Raw genomic sequence first — 14,496 nt, 5'->3', positions numbered from 1 at the left:
TTATGGGTAGCAGATCTCAGTTGACCTGTGCTAAGCTGAGTGGGGAGGTTTCTGTGTCCCACAGGAGCATTTTAACAAGATAAGCTCAAAGACCAGAAAGTTCTGTATGTCAGCATCACTCATGGAAAGGGATCAGCTAAATTCTGCACATTTCTACCTGTTATAGACACAGGAAAAGACGGAAGACAAGAAAATACTTCACTTAGAATACAAAGTTAAAGAAAAAAATGTCTGAATAGAAAATGTGTCTGAAAGGAAAAGAATTGAATTGAAACAAAAGGAGCAGAATTTAACAAGCCCATTTAAGATCTACTGAATATTTGTTCATGTCACTGTAAGATTTTAAAGTTGATTGCATGAAAATATCCCTAAGCTTTGAATCATCTGAGGTTTCTAAAATAATTTAGGTTTGCACTGACATAAATCTTATTTTCCTAGTAGGTATTTCAACTAACTATAAACGTTTTTAGCAAGGAGAGAAAAACCTCAATATGAGGAGGATGGCAAGAGAGCTACATGGCCCACTGCACTGAAAGCATGCCAGAGAAATGGGAGCCCAGCACTGCTTTCCAACTCTGTCAACTGAACAAGTGGCAGAATGACACACTTGATTTCCACAGGGAAAGCAGGAACTGACTTCTCCTTCTAAAAGCTCTCCCTGTCGGCCATAGGTGAGGAGCAGCAGACAGCACATCCAGCCGTAGCTTGTGGTACCTTGAGGAAAGATGGGTTGTGAGCCAGCAGGCAGAGCAGAGCACATGCCTCTAACAGGGAATCCAGGATACTTCCTGTGCATACAGTTGTTGTTGTCCTTCCAGCTCAGCTACCCACTTCTCATTGCTACAACAGTCTCACATGGGCAACACCAAAGCCTGCAAGCTCATACTCAGGGGATTGAAATGTGTTGGAGACAGAAAAGGTCAAGCTCAGGTAACAGTGATGTAAGCTGGAGAAGCTACAGTATTAAAAAAAAGAAGAAGAAGAAAAGAGAAAAGAAAATCAGTTCACTCCTTTTTCGCTTAGCAGTTTGGGATTTACTGTAATAGCTGGGCTTTAGAGTTCAATCTGATCTGATGTAATCAAGCCCCTTGAAGTGTGGTCATAAAAATTCTGAGAGCTTTGTAGAAATTCTGAATCCCAGAGCCCACCCCAGACCTGCTGAATCAGAATATATATTTTAAGAATATACTCAAGTAATTAATATACACATTACAGCTGGAGAATAATTGAACCAACTGTATTCCTCTCTTGGTGTTGGTGGGGAAAGTTAGCCCAAGAGGATAAGGGACATGCTCAAGGTCACTAGGATAGCTTTAAACAGGGCCATAATTAAAGTTCAGGTCTCATGTTTTGTAGCTTTCCCAAACTCACCCTTTTCCTTTATATTATGTTCTTTCAAAATTATTCTTCATCATTTGATAATTTTTTGTTTATTCAGCACTTACTTATTAAGCCCCTAAGTAATGTGCCAAATTGGTTTATACTCAGAATGCTTAGTACAATCAAATGAATTTTTAATTTTTTTTTAGATTTGTGTTAATTAGTTATACATGATAGTAGAATGCATTTATGCACTTTGATATGTCATACATAGATGGGGTATAATTTCTCATTTTTCTGATTATACACACATGTTGTAGAATCACATTGGTCATGTACTCACACACACACACACACATATACACACACACACACACACACACACACATTTTTAAAGAGATTTTTTTAATAAAATGTTTTACACATTACCTCACCTTGGTAAATGAAATATGTTGCAATGGACTGTTTCCTAATGATTCTTCAACTCATCACTGTTTGCCTCTCTGCACTGTTTTTAAAGTTCTGTCTCCTTGTAACTGTCAGCTGCAGTATGTGGGTCAGTATGGTGATTAAGAGCCTAGATTAATGCATCCAACTATGACAGACCTGCAACTTGCATTCTGCCATTCTAGACTGTATTACTTTGGGCAAATCACTTAACCACTCTGTGCCAAACTTTCATCACCTATGAAATGCAGTTAATGATGCTCCATTCTGTTGTCAGAGTCAGTGAAATTAAACAGACAAGGCTTAGAACAAAAATTCATCAAACTTAAGCTCTGATTGGTACAACTAACAACAATGAACAGCCCTGTGGAGCCTTGTGGAAAGCAGCACATCCTGGGACAGTCACTATTTGTGTGTGTGTGTGTGTGTGTGTGTGTGTGTGAGAGAGAGAGACAATGGCTATGGATCTCAGGACCTTAAGTATGCTAGGCAAGTGCTCTACCACTAAGTTACATCTAAGTTACATTCCCAGCCACCACCACCCTTGAGACAAGGTCTTGCTAATGCCCAAGCTAGCCTTGAAATTGTGGTCCTCCTGCCTCAGTCATTATTCTTATTGCTACTCAGGAGTAAAGGAATGTTCTTTCTCCTTCCAACCACTCAACTTTATTCTGTATGAATAAGGTCAGCAGAGATGTAGGCCCTTTGATCTTTGCACTGTGAAACACAAGTTAGTACATATAGATGTCAGCTTCATGTCCCAGACACCAAATCCGAGCTTTTGTTTCCTCACCAGTAGAGATTAACATCTCCCTAGCCTGCCTCAGAGGGCCCAAGACTGAAAACAAAATCAGAGATAATGAAGGCACAATGTGTCAGATCAGGCAAGGCAGGCAGCGACCAAAGGAGGCAGATTTTAAAAGGCCACTGAAGGCGGCTTTATTGAGATATCACTCCCGGGCAGAACTCGATCAGACCCACAGAGGGGACAGGAGAAGGGTCAGAGGAGAAACCACATGGAAGCTCAACCGGACTGGACTTTTATGGGGCTTACAGCAGGAAGGGAAGGGCTTGGGACAGGAAAAGGTGTTTTTAGGGTCCCTTGCCCCCTTGGAGTTGGTCAGAGGAGCTGGCTGAACTCCAGGATTGGTCAGGGGGTCCTGCTGATTAACAGGTGTTAGTCAGGAGATCTTGCCGATTGACAGACATTTCCGCTGGCACCTGATTGATGTTCGTTTCCCGCGCAGGCTGCTTTGCTCTAAGTTGCCACCAAGTCACCACCACTGACCTAACACAATGCATATTTAAACACTGGAATCTTAGAATGCCAGAGATGAGAAGTTCCTTAAGAATCACTCCAACTGCCAGGCATGGTGGTGCGCACTTTTAATCCCAATAGCTCAAGATGCTGAGGCAGGAGGATCATGAGTTCAAAGCCAGCCTCAACAACTTAGTGAGTCCCTAAGCAAATTAGACCCTGTCTCTAAATAAAAACTAAAAAAAAAGGGGGGGGGGGGTTCAGGATGTGGTTCAGTGGTAAAGCCCCTCTAGGTTCAATCCATGCTACTAAGGAAAAAAGGAAAGAATCACTTCAATTTACTTGTTTTACAAATGAGGAAACTGAGCTCAAGAGGACAGATTTAACATACTTATCCAAGGTCATAAGTATCAGAGCAAGAAGTAGATAATAGTAAACATGACAATAAATAACAGCTATAACTTTAGTGCCTACTTATACATTAGGGGCCTTAAAAGACGAATCTCATTATATCCTCTCAGTATTCTGAGATAAGTACTATCATTGTTCTCAGTTTATAAATGCAGAGATTGAGGCAGAGAGAATAAATTACCAACTCCAGACAACACTGCTAAAACATGTCAGGGCTGGAATTTAAATCCACACCTGACCACCGCAAAGCTTGATGTCTCTTCACTGGGGCTCCACTCCCCACCTACACTTTGCTCTTTGATCTAGACACTCACAATGCAGACAGAAGAAAGCTAGGGTTAATAAAAGTACACTCTGCAAACTTGTACCAATTAGTTTTGTGATTTCATTTTTAGACTCCATTTTTTGAATTGCTGAATTTCCTTAAAACAGTTTTCATCTGCTCAGGCTCATGATTAGAGCTTTGTTTCTTAGCTGTTTGTGCCAGTACTTGGTCAAGCCTTAAAGCTGTCAGCTCCTTGACGTACTGCTTGAATTACAAGTATCCATTCCTAAAGCATCCAAGTGGCAGGAATTTCAAGGTTGTGATTAACTTATTTGAATATAATTCCCTAGTTAAAGCCTCCAGTCTTCTCAGAGGAGCTATAAAATCACAGTATGCAACTTCCCATAATAATGCAGAATATCAATAAGAACCCTACAATGGGTGTCAAGAGTGTTGATGCTACCACTACCATGGGACCTTGGACAAATCACTTTTCCTTTTTGAGCCTCAACTGCCTGATATGGTGACCTCTCATGCCCAGTGCAATGCTAGCACTCAGTCATGGCACTTAGCACTTCATGTTGTCAAAGTACATTTAGTTTTCACTGTCTTCCCATTACCCTGAAGACTCTTTAACACTATGGACTATATCATATTCATTTCTGCATCCCCAGAGCCTAGCATAGAGCTCAGCGTATAACTGTACTAGATAATGAGCTGGAAGTTCCTTATGGCTCTGAGTTTCAGATGGTACTTTGACACAAATAACACACAAAGAAAACAACTGAACTTCTGAGTAGCAGAACTGAATTTCTTGTGATTATCTTTGTATGTAAATCTTATATAGAATTTCATAGAGAAATGAATACATATGCAGCCATGTTCACAGCAGATCTTTGATCTCAGGAAGATGAAAAGAATTTGGGTTTTAGGATAGGGCTGATCCACCGATTCTTCTCCCTTCTCATGACCATAATTCCTCCCATTTCATATTTTTCCCTCTATAATAAGGGTGGAAGACAGAATAAGATGCTGATGCTTTCTGGTAAATTCTTGTATATTACTCTTATTTCTAGTGAATCTTTAGCTCTCAGAATTTCAAGGGGCAGGGTTCACAATGAAAAATAAAGGATTAACCTGACTCCACTGTACCTTCAAACTGAATAGTCAACATGTCATTATTTCATTTTGTCAGCCAAATAGGCATTTTTAGAATTTTGCTTTTGATGTTCTCACTAGGCTAGGGTGCATGGAATCCAAAGATGAATAAAAGATTTGCATCCTTGATGGGTTCAGAGTCAGTGGAAGTCATGATGATTTTGACAGAGAAAAAGAAAAGTTATAATATTAGTATAGTACTTCTTGCAATGGAAACAGAACTGAGGGCTATGGGAGCTGAGGGGGTGGCTAGCCCTGCTGGTGGGGGGTGCAGCTTCCAGAAATGAGGAGGAAAGAAAAGATCAAAGGCCTAAAAGGTCCAGAATACTTAGCAATGATTTTCCAGGTGGAAGAGAAGATGGGTAGTCCGAGTACTTCTGGCAGTTGGAGCCACCTTAATGTGGAATAATGAGAAGGCAGAGTTTATGCAGGTACAAATCAAAAATTAAATGTGGCTAAAGGGATTGGGGAAGGCTGTTCAAGGAAAGGAGGGCCAGAGGTGCAGACTGAAGTCACACTTGCAATGTGAAAGAGAGGAGAATGGAGAGGATAGAGAAGAGGAAGAACAGAGAAAATAAGTCAAAAACGTATGACAGGCTGAATGAAGTTGGCATGCATTGTGATAAAAGCAGAGAAAGAACAGTTCATTTATATCTCTAAATGAGGACTTGAGTGGTGGCTCAGTGGTAGAGCCTTGCCTAGTATGTGTGAGACACTGGGCTCAATTTTCAGCACTGCATATAAATAAATAAATAAATAAATAATGAAATAAAATAAAGGTATTGTGTCCATCTACAACTAAAAAAATCTTTAATTAATTAAAGGTTTTGTGTTCATCTACAACTATTTTTTTAAATCTCTAAATGATTGAGAAATTCTGAGTTTTCTAGGCTAGCTACAGAGTCAATACAGAAAACAAGTTCAGTGTCAATTATAAACTAGTTAACACCAATTGAATCCCAGCAGCAAATTGGCCACTGTGTAGTGCAACAGAGTGGTTGCAACCCAGAGCTAGGAAGAAAACAATACTTTAATGCAGTAAATACCAAATTACTGATCCTCTGATGCACACTTAACCAAATGCTAACCAAATGCTAATCTTTTTTTTTCTTCCTTGTTGGAACACCCAGGAAATGTCTGGGTCTACTTTTTTGAAGCCAAGTATATTGGTGTTCTGTTGCTGACTAGAAAATAATTACGACTCAGTGACTTAAAGCAATACCTTTATTATCTTGGTTTCTATATAGATTAAAAGTTTTATAGGCATAATTTGTCCAGATCTTCTGCTTCAAGGTCTCATCAGATTGTAAAACATGTGACAACTGGAGCTTTGATCTCATTAGGGAAGGGTACACCTCTAAACTCCCTCATATTATTGGCAGAATTCATCTTCTAGTTATTGTAGTACCAAAGTCCCCAAAGTCTTCCTGGCTATTGAAAGTAATGCGAACTGGCTATTCAGCTCCTTCATGCCACCTAAAGTTTAATTGTACCATGACCTTCCATAAGCCCTTGAACAACATGGCAACTTGTTTCTTCAAGGCCAACATCAGAAAGTTTCTCTGACCTAGTTGTTCTTATAAGGGTTTTTTTTTTCCTGACTAATGCATGCCCACCTACAATAATATCTCTTTCAATTAACTCAAAACTAACTGATTATGGAACTTAATATTACCTGCAAAATCCCTTTACCTTGCCATACTCTGTTAACTATAAGAAAGTTGCAGGTCCACCCCACACTCAAGGGGGAGTGAATATTCAGGCATGAACCAGTGAAAGTCATTAGGGGGTACCTCTGGGTATTTCAAATATACCAATTTCTGCTTTGGATCATATTGATAACTTCCAAAATAAACACATAGATTTGAACAAGACTAGCTATGTATGAAAATAACCATACTTTCCTTTGGACTCATTATCTTCCTGGATTTTCATTCGTATAAGCTCCCAAATCCCTAATCTCTGACAAAAAAAAAAAAAAAAAATTGGGTTCCTAGTTAAATGTAAGGTGAGAATGGCCCTTTGAGGTTATCAAAAGAAATTTCTTCCTTTGACCTCAGTTGGCATCTCCCACAGAACTTCAGCTACACAGGGTCCCACTGTTGCCAAAGCATCAATAAACTCAGATTTACTAAACTGAACAAATGTACAAGTTTACCTTGAAATTCCCCAAATTATGTCTTACTGTTACAATAGTCATAACAATAATGACAAAATAATAATGCAAAAAATGATATCAGTGGTCAATACACTGTAAATTTTCTAAAGATGTTTGCAAAAGAAAAGAGAGACCTAGAGATTGCCATTATATTTTCTGAGTTGTTTGTGAAGAGACCAAACTTGCCTTGTGCTTCTGAAGAGGAAAGAACAAGAAGACCATTATTCTATTTGCATAGCTCACACAACAGACCATGGAGACAGAGAAGAGCCCCAGCAATTGCTGACATTTTAAAAAAATGCTTAATTAGACTACATATGCTAGTGGAGATCAAAAACAGTGTATTGGGATGTTTAGATTTTACATAAGTTCTTCTCCTAATTTATTTCAGGAATGGAGTCAATCAGGTAATTCTCATATTCTATATATAAGAGCAATAGATTTCAAAAAAGTGATGTAAATATAAATATGTTAAATAGAATTATGATTGCATTTATAATAGGATTCACTGTTCCCTTGAAAAATGTTAAATAGGTCAAAACATTTTTGAGGGACATAATAAATTCTTCCTCACCAGCTATATAGATCATCTCAGTTGTGCTACATGAAAGAATTTCCTGTCAAAGACACTGCATTTAAGAGCCCTTGGCTTGTTGGGTGTGTTGACACATACTTATAATCCCAGCAGCTCTGAAAACTGTGGTAGGAAAATGGCAACCAGCCTCAGCAACATAGCAAGATTCGACCTCAAAATAAAAAATAAAAAGGGCTGGGGATATAGCTCAGTGGTAAATTGCCCCTGAATTCAATCCCCTGTACAAAAAAAAAAGTCCTTGACTCTACCTTCTCACCAATCAATGACAATTCTAGAGAAGTAGCCTAAGATTTTTGTCTAAAAATAGGATATAATAAGCCTAAGATAGTGCCTAGCATATTGTAGGTACTGAATGATTATTATTTGAATGTGTATGTGAATAAATGAAGGCACAGATGTGCTCTGCAGTCAGAAAAATCAAAATTATTATTCTACTCCACTCCTTACATATTGTGTGATCTTAGCAAAGTACTTAAATGCAGTCTTAGTTTCCTGATCTGTAATTTGGATATATCAATACCTCCCTCCCAAGAAGAACAATAGAGTGGTTTTGAGGGCAAACTCTTGCAGCTGACCCCTAGAGTTGATTCCCAGCTTTCACACTTACTCACAGCTCTTCCTCTGTCTCTAGGACTCATTAGCTTGTGCAAAAATGACATGGAATATCACTTATAAAAGCTGTAGGGAAGGGCCTGGCAGTTAGTGTTTAGAAATTGTTGTTAAGCTCGAATTCGGGACCCCCAAAGACCACAGAGACCAAGATCGATGTAAGCAGCAAAGAGGTGTTTATTGCGAGCTAGCTCCTCCGCACGCACACAGCAACTGGTGACGCTGAGAGGCCCCAAGCCCAGGGTTTGCAGCATTTTTATACATTCTTTGGAGAGGGCAGGGACTTCACATACATCATAGCATCCCTTAGCAAATCATCACACACCTCGGAAAAATCAAATAACAACTCTAAAACATGACTAGCACATTCACTGGCGGGAACAAGTTGGGTAGGGGTGATTGGTCAGTACAAAAGGGGTATTCATTTGAACTGATTGGTTTAAGCCAAGAGGGTTGTACTGCTGAACTACATGGTTTCCCAACACCATAAACTACTGGGAGGGTCATCTGGCATTCCAGGTATTTCCCTGTCTCATGCTGATTGGTGGCTGCTAGGGGGCTGCTATGGGTCCCCACCTAGCCTGACTGAGTCAGGGACACCTGGGGCAGCAGATCTCTCCTGTTATTTATAGATAAACCACTTAGCAGGGTGGGAATGCGCCTAGGAGTGCTCTGTGGGTCTTTCCAAGGACAAAGGTCATGTCCCTTCCTTAGACATTCTTTGCTCTGAGGTAGAGGCTGGTTTTTCATTGTCAGCTCTTATTCCTGCTATTATCATTCCTAAAACTTACTAATAACTATAAGTAAAATGGCAGGGTGTTAATGTGGCTTTTCAATAAATACTATTTGTCATTCTTAGTTCAGGTGGCATTATCTCTTTCCCCCTTCCTTCCCCATCTACTCCTCCTTCTCTTCAAACTTGAAGCAGCACATGGCCAAGGTTAGATAGAACACACAAAATCACTGATTTTCAAATTCCTTTTGCTCAAGTCATGGAACAATAACTCTTCCTACTCCTCCCCCTCCTCCCTTTTCTGACACCCCAATGTCTTTGTATCTATTTCACATATACACTGCCCTTCTGAGAAATCTCCAGAGTTCCAACTACCATGGTTTGAAAACCTCTAAATCAGTAGTCCCTAAACCTGGCAGAAAATCAAAATCAAATACAGATACCTGACACCTGGGACTACTGCAGACACTTTAATTTGGTAAGTGTGGCTTTCACAGTGATATCTTTTGTGACAGTGTCCAAATGTAGAGGCTCAGCTGCCACAGCTCACCAAGGGAACTGCTGTAGCTATTGCTATAAAATGAAGGTACAAAGACTAATTGAGGTGGTGCCAATTTCTGTTAAAAATAAAGCTTTCAATATTGGTGTCATGGACCTTCATGACTTCTTCTCAGCCCCCAATTGTTGACATCTCTATAGAAGTCAACATCAATTTCATAACAACACTAACTACTGTTTTTCTTATGACACAGTCCTGATCTTGCTTAAGTGTCCATTGCTCACCTAGTGTGATTCAGGAAAGAGAAGACCCCTCTTCACAAAAATTCTGATGTCTTACACTATCACCATGGTCCATTTTCCTTGCCAGGAACTGGGTTAGGACTGAGGATGCAAAAGTATTATGCAAATAAGAATTCTGCTGAGGGATTTTTAGTAAGGATTCCTCTCACTAATACAAGAAATACTGAAAGAAGACAATTTCTCTTTCTCCACTGGACATGGTCTGAACATGGCACCTACAAAGTGGTAGACATCTTCTGTCTGTGAGGAAAGCTAAACAAAGGCAAAGTCACTGCAATAATAATGGCACAGTGAAAGATGCAAAGGATCTGTGCCCTCGTGATTGATCTCTCAAATGAGTATGTGGATTGCTGTCCTTGAAATGTCTGTGTGGGATGACTATTCTTCTTAGCATTTAAGTCAGTGTTTCTCACAAAGTAAGCATCAACATCACCTTGTTCCATCCCAAAACCATTGAATCTGAAACTCTTAGAAGTTTAATAAGCCCTGGGGAAATGCTAATGCATGCTGACATCTGAGAACTAAGCCATATTTTTGGGGTTGTTTCTCCTGTTATTTTACCCAAGCATCCAAACTGATTTATAAAATCTTCATGAAACTTTGAAAACCAAAGATTATTCTTTTAGATTATTCCTTTAGTTTTCATGCTCTTATTGATAGAATCCTCTACCTAGGGCTCAGATCTGAGTTAATGAGATTGGTCTAAGAACTGTCCGAGTAGCAGAGTATGAGTGAGACCCTCAGAATTCTCTTCTTTCTCATACAGGCTCATGACCATCAATCAAATTTGTGATAGGTTTTATTCTTTTCCCTCTTTCCCTCTACTCAGATAGGTATTTCCACCTTTATGAAACATTTCAGGCCCTCTCATATGTAAATTTCTTGTAGAGCCATTCAGGCCTCCCCAATGCCTTAACATGAAAGCACTTGCTACATTTGAGCTATCTTTTAAGTCTCACAATAACCCCTTGGGGCAGATATTATCATCATGTTTTTACATGAGGGAAAAAAATCTGAGGTTCATGAAAGATAAAGAACTTCAGGGGCTGGGGTTGTGGCTCAGTGGTAGTGCAGTTGCCTAGCACATGTGAGGCACTGGGTTCAATTCTCAGCACCACATATAAATAAATAAAATAACGGTCCTTTGACAACTAAATTTTTTTTTTAAAAAACAGCTTTATATGTTCTTCCTGCTAGCAAGATATGGAGCCTAGGTTTGAGCTTGCATGTTCTTGATTACAATGACTATTTTTTCACAGCATGCAAACCCTAATTGGTAATGGCTATATGAAACACATTTTGTCAATTTCTAACAGAAAGTTGTAGATCTATCCAAAGCAACTCAGAGGTGTCCAGAACCAACCTAAAATACAACTTACTAGGCTGTTGTTCAGAAATGTCCCCAAGATTAGTCTTTTAGACTATACTGCTAAAAATAGCTATTCCTCTTTGAAAGAGCTAGAAATACAGGTAATAGAAAAGATCAGCTGGGTAGCTAAGAACCTAGATACCTGTTCACGGTTTCTAGTAATTCAATTTGATTGATTGATTAATTGAAACATACATGGAATTCAGGCCCAGGTATTTTAACACATAACAACATCCCCAACACATTTTACTTTTTTATTTTCAGGCAGGGTCTTGCTAAATTGCCTAGGCTGGCCTTGAATTTGGGACCCTCTTGCCTCAGTCTCCCAAGTCAGGTATGCAAAACCACAACTGCCTTGATTGAATATTTTATACACTATGATAGATAGATAGATAGATAGATAGATAGATAGATAGATAGATGAAAGCATCAACATCACCTTGTTCCATCCCCAAACCACGGAATCTGAAACTCTTAGAAGTTTAATAAGCCCTGGGGAAATTCTAATGCATGCTCATTACTAATAACTATAAGTAACTGATTGATGTTTGATCGATGATCTGAGGCCAAAAGAGCATTGTGTACAATATCCATTTCAACTATGATTGGAACTTATGGAAAGCATCCACTCATTGAATATTGAACTCATCATCTAGGGGAGGGATTCTAAACATAGTCCCATTCTTTGAAAATAATTAAAAGACATTTGAGACTCAGATAAAAGAAGATGGCCCCTGACAGGCACCCCCTCCCTCTCCTTCTCCATGCCTCCTGGCACCATTTTACATTTAACAGAGAGGTAGGAATGGTGAAAATATTTGCAGTCAGAAGACTTAGGTTGGATTTGCAGCTGTGCCACTCACTAGTGGAGCTTAGTAAAATTCACTTCACCTCTTTGTCTCAGGTTTCTCATCTGTAGAGGGTATAATAATCTCAATAATGTCCTCATAGGTCCTTTACTTAAATGAAATTAAATGAGAAAACATATACACAGATACCTAATCTGTGGTAATACAGGTTGACATTAAATATTAATAATAAAACATTTTTTGTATAATAAGTATTCACTCCTTTCCAGACTCTGGATTCAAACTTCTATGTATTATTTTTTTTTTGGATTTTCACAACAATCCTCTGAGATTCATTTTATGATTTTCCCCATTTCCTAGATGAGGAAGCAAATGAAGCTGTGTGGTCACTTTTCCATGTTTAAATAAGTAGCATGTGGGAGACCTTGGATTCAGTGTCAAAACTGATTACTTCCAAAGACAGATAGCTGTGTGTTGTAGTTGTCCCTGTTTTACAGGTGATAAAAACCAAAATTTAAAAGGTGACAGAACCCACCAGAGTAGATGAAAACACTGGGATACAAACCCCACTATGAGTTCAAACTTCAGTCACACACTTCTCCACTGCCTCCAGCAGATATTTGTTTAAAGAATCAACACAGCATGAGTGAAGGGTAGAGCCAAAATGTCCCTTTGTGAACATCTGGGTTTTAAGTACTTATATCTATGTGTTCCCATACTCCAATTCTGACCAACTTGGCAACAGTCTTAGCAACACCTAGAAATTCTGTATACAGCAGCTTTGTTGGAATGTTTTGCTCAATTATAAAAGGAACAAAAAGAGTGTAGTGGCATTTATTTAAAGTACAATCAGCCCTCTGTATCCATGGGTCATGCATCTGTGGTTTCAACCAACTGGGGATTGAAAAGATTAGGGAAAAAAATCGCATCCATATGCAGATTTTTTCTTGTCATTATTCCCTAAATAATATAGTATAACAAGAATTTACATAGCATTTACATTTTATCAGGTATTATAAGTAATTTAGAGATGATTAAAAATATATGAGGATGTACAGATACTACTTTATTTTATAAAGCACTTCAGCAACCATGGATTTGGATATTCACAGGGGGTCCTGGCACAAATCCCTTATGGATACTGAAGGAGAGACAACTGCATAAGATACAAATGGTTCAGGAAGCAGCAAGCACACCAGCTTTAGGATTCTCTGATTCGACCTAGCTAGAAAAAAAAAAAAAAAAAGATACTAAGTTTTGTCACAGATTGAAGTTTTCTTGTCAAGTTACTTAGGTGTGATGTGTCCCAGAGTATGGATGTCAGGAATATCATGCTTTCCTTTACCCAACAATTGTCTCACACAAAACCAACTAGCAATTGTTCCCATGTTGTGCATCATGCAAGAATTCCTGAGAAGGACTTGTACAAAGACATTAAGTTAACATATTTTAATATTCTATGAAATTATAGTAATTTGATACACATAAAATGCAATGATATTGTATGATATTAATTGATTAAGTAATGTCCAGAACTGGAAGATATTTTTTTCTTTCAACTACACTTTCAATTATCATTGTTCTGTGCATGAGATCACACGTAAAACCCTTTCTTCCAAGTCATCTGCCAAGTTCAGGGTCTTCAACAGTGACTGGTTACAAGTTATTCCCACTTATTGTTTTCTTTTTCACATGTTTTCTTCTTCATCCTCCTAGGAAGGTCACTCCTCTTTAGCCAGTGGTAAGATCATCTCCTCATGACCCCTCCCGTAGCACAGGGCAGCACAATAGTCTGGCTAATTCACACCTACATACAGCTTGTACATGAGAAAATAAAAATGAAAACCCTTCCATTAGACTATTGCTGGTACAGATCAGCTAGGTGTTAGTGGCTGAAGTTTGTTCATATCTGGCTGGTGGGGTCACATGGTCCTGTAGCAAACAGATCAACAGGGAGCACTGGCACATCACCAGAATAGAGCAACAGACCAAGAGATCCAGATCCAAAAAGAGACAAACAGGGAGGAGAAGAGGACAGGAACACCCAAGGAATCGGGCAGGGTGACAAATTGAAATGAAGCCGAGTGGTTAGTGTCAAAATGGGTGAGGAGCCAGACTCCTAACAGGGGGAGCAAAGCTCAGTAGTTGAAAGCACATGTTCTGGAGCCAGACAGGTCTGAATTCCAAACTCTTTTTTTCTATTTACCAACTCTGAAACTTAGGGCAAGCTACCTCATTTAGTTTGAACATTCAAAAAGTGGAGAGCTAGTCTTACTTCCCAGAGTTAGTTTCGAGGAATAAATGAGATAAGAAGGGTTGTGAAAATCCAGACACATAGTATATGTGCAAAAATGAGTCCTTTGCACTTCTTTCCTGCCTGTAAAAAGCACACTACAGGTAGAGCTAAAGAGGAAGTTCAACTGCAGGTAGGTAAGGGACAGAAGCAGCCAATCATCAGGCCCAGCAATAGCCAGAAAGTTGCCCCCTACAGGTTCAGCTCACTCATGAACCCAGAAAACCCAAAACCCAGTCCTCCAGCTTCACAGTAGGATGTGTACAAGAG

The sequence above is a fragment of the Callospermophilus lateralis genome, chromosome X, assembly GCF_048772815.1.
Source record: "Callospermophilus lateralis isolate mCalLat2 chromosome X, mCalLat2.hap1, whole genome shotgun sequence".
In the NCBI taxonomy this organism is placed as follows: domain Eukaryota; kingdom Metazoa; phylum Chordata; class Mammalia; order Rodentia; family Sciuridae; genus Callospermophilus; species Callospermophilus lateralis.
This window is presented reverse-complemented; position numbering follows the sequence as displayed.